General features: G+C 48.2%; 1 pseudogene; it reads right to left on the minus strand.

Moving 5' to 3' along the window:
- Window positions 1–433: 433 nt before the first annotated feature.
- LOC102827754 lies at window positions 434–934 on the minus strand (annotated as a pseudogene).
- Window positions 935–3,460: the final 2,526 nt, after the last annotated feature.

Genomic DNA, 3,460 nt, shown 5'->3' on the forward strand with positions numbered 1-3,460 from the left:
GATTCATAACCACTACGCTACCAGAGCTCTTTGTGTCAGTTATATAGGAACCAAAAATGAATTTTCATTAGTAAATTATGTTATAATTTGATGATTGTTGTTGTGTTGCTAAGTGCCACCAAGTCGGTTCCAATTCATAGCGACCCCCCCAGATGTGGTCATGGGGACTCTTCATCCTCTCCCTGTATTATCTGGTTCCCTCCAAATCCTGCTTCATCTTCCTTGTTAGTTCTAACTGCATGAAGTGAGAAGCAGGCTTTACTACGGAAGCTGAGAGGGAGATTTGTCCCCATACCATGACGAGTACCCCCAGATCAGTGCTGGGTACAGGTGGTAAGAGTGGCCCTCTGGGGGTTCCCCCATGTTCCTTTGTGTGTGTGTGTGTTTTAATCTAGCTATAGGTTTATTCAACACAACACAATTCCCTCCAACTTTACTGAGGTGGATGACCACGTCCATGACCAAATCCGCCTCTAAAGCGAAATTCGTTGCTGACTCAACCCCAGCTTCAGCATTCTTGTCAGCTCCAGGAAGCCCAGTGCTCCCTCCATCTGTGTGTGTCTCTGTCAGCTTCTCCTCGAGTCTGTCTGGCAGGTCCCTCACCCTCCAGACCTTCAGGTCGTGGTCTGCCAGTCTCAGGATGGCTGTGACGCTGGGTGGCAGGCACAACCTCAGGGGGGCAGGTGGAGGTGATCACAGAGGTACTGGCTATCCTCGTTGGTAAGGTACCAGTAAAAATGCCTTCAGGCAAACGGTTCCTTGATGTAGCCTCGTGATTTGAGCGACTGCATGGCCTTCATGATGTGCAGGGTGGGCACATTCTTGTCTACCAGTTCGGGTGCTTTAGCATGTGGACATCCTTCTTGGCCACCATCACCCCCTCCTTAAAAAGGAATTCATAAATGGCAATCCGATTCTTCCAGGGCATCAACATTGCCACAACTGCTACAACCGGGTCTGGGATTGGAAAGGAAAGAGCCCCACGTTCCTTTTGATAGCTCAGGTCTTCAGTGTAAATTACCCAGCCTGTTTCAGTTTCTGGAAAGCTGTTGGCTCAGGGGCTAATCCTGTCAGTTGATTGGAACCCTGAAGCTAACAGTCAAGTTCAGGAGAAGGCACAGTGCCTGCTCACAGGGACCTTGGTGTTCTAACCCAGGGAAATGAGCGCAGGGGGCTCCTCACATTCCTGTTCACCAGGGAGCTGAGCGTGGGTGGGGGCATCTGCACCTCTGTCTGTTCTCGGGCCAGGTTCTACCCTGTTGCTGCTCTGCCCATGCCAGTGGAGGTTGCCAGGAAGGGCTGAGATTCCAGGGTCAGATAGGCAGGTCTGACCTCAGCTGGGTGATTTACCTGCTGTGCAATCTTGGGCAAGTTATTTAATCGCTCGGTGCCTCAGCTTCCCCATGGGTAAGATGGAGATGATCGTGATAGCACGCCTTGCACAGGTTATGACATTGTTATTGTTGTCAAGTGCCATCGAGTCAGGTCTGACTTACAGCAACATTGTATAGAGTTTCTGAGGTTATACAATCTTTGCAGGAGGAGAAAACCTCGTCTTTCTTCTGTGAAGTGGCTGGTGGGTTCAATCTGCCAACCTTGTGGTTCACAGTCCAGTGATTATCCACAGAGCCACCATCCTCCCTCACACAGGGTGTGGTGGTGGTGGTTACGTGCTGTGGAGTCACTTCTAACTCATGGTGGCCCTGCATTGGGTTTCTGAGGCTGTAAATCTTTATGGGAGCAGAAAGTCTCATCTCTCTTGACAAGCAGCTAGTAGATTTGAACTGCTGACCTGTGGTTATCAGTCCAACTCATAACCCACTATGCTACCAAGCCTCCTTCACCCTGGGTTTGAAGTGGAACAAGTGAATTAGACATGACAAGTACTTAGCCCAGTTCCCAGCATCGGAAAGCATCTCCTCCTTCCTTATTGCTCTGCTGGGCACACAGCCAGGGGCAACCCAGGCCACCCTCTTGATGCTCTGGGATCTTGTGTGTAACTGACTTTTTGGGGTTCACCCAAGTGAGCCATGTCTTCCACAACAATGTCTGAAGACCGGGTTCTTCATGAAAACAAAAGGATTAACTGCAGCTGCCTATGTTCCCATGAGGTAAACAGATAACTTCACAGGATTAGCACACTGCAAACAAGCCACCCTGTGCCCTGCTTTTGGGGAACTGGGGAAACTCTCCGGGACCTAGAACATCTGGGTGGGCTCCCGGAGCATAGAACTCTGGGGCAGAAACTTAACACTGCTGAGGATTGGGCCTACCATGTGAGGGAGGACGAATTGGGAGCTGAACAGGTGAGCAAGGCTTCAAGGGCACAGGATTCAAAGGTCATGTGAGGGAAATCCTCAGGGTGAGGTTTTCTTTTAGTCCCAGGCTGGAGAAGAGTCTGGAGAAAGACCCATAGTAGGAAGCAGCTTGGGGTAACTGAAATTTTGCATGTGATGCAAGTTTGCTGGAGTCTAAAGGAGGTAGACAAGATGGACTGCCAGAGTGACGGTAGCAGCAATGAACTCAGATGTAGTTACGAGGATGGGGTAGGACCGAGCAGTGTTTCCTTCGACGTTGCATAGGGTTTGCTATGAGTCGGAACTGATATGAAGGCAACTAACACCAACAAAAGAGATGAAGGGACAGGAATGACTTGCAGTGACATTGAGGAATCAAGCAGGGCCAGATCACCAAAGGAAAAGAGGTTAGTGCTTGGTCTTGGATGAAGAATATGATATGAACTCAGCATCAGCCCGGTCAGAGCTGTGAGTGAACAAGATCTCATTTTCATTGGATCCACAATCTACATTCATGGAAGCAGCAGTCAAGAAATCAAAAATCACACTGCATTCGGAAAATCTGCTGCAAAAGACCTCTTTAAAGTGTTCAAGAGCAAAGATGTCAGTTTAAAGAATAAGGTACGCCTGACCTTATTTTCAATGGCCTCATATGCATGTGAAAGTTGGATAATGAATAAGGAAGAGTGGAGAAGAATCGATGCATTTGAATTATGATGTTTGGGAAGAATAGTGAAAGTATCGTGACTTGCCAGAAGAATGAACAAAGAGTGTTCCTTGGAAGAGAGAATTGTGAGACTTTGTCTCGCATGTTTGTTTGTTTCTCCTTCCTAATTTTTAAAAAAATGTTTTATTGTGACTTATGTGATAGTTTACATGGGAAAACATTCGTTTTACATTCATCCTATAGTATATCATTTCATTGCCATGGTTACAATCTTCTCCATGCATCATCAACCAACCAAAGGGTATATCCTACAAGCCTGCCCCCCCTCCCCCGGTCATCAGCACACAGCCCCTCTCCCTCTCTGGATCTAAAGTCCCCAGCTGCTCCATCTCTCCACATCATGGTCTCTGCCTCCATCTCTGGCATCACTGCTTCTCTGGGTAGGGTCCTGCTCTCTGCTCTTCTCCCTTGATGGTCCCAGGGACCTCTACTCCTA

This window comes from Chrysochloris asiatica, unplaced genomic scaffold (genome assembly GCF_000296735.1).
Source record: "Chrysochloris asiatica unplaced genomic scaffold, ChrAsi1.0 scaffold00041, whole genome shotgun sequence".
Lineage (NCBI taxonomy): Eukaryota > Metazoa > Chordata > Mammalia > Afrosoricida > Chrysochloridae > Chrysochloris > Chrysochloris asiatica.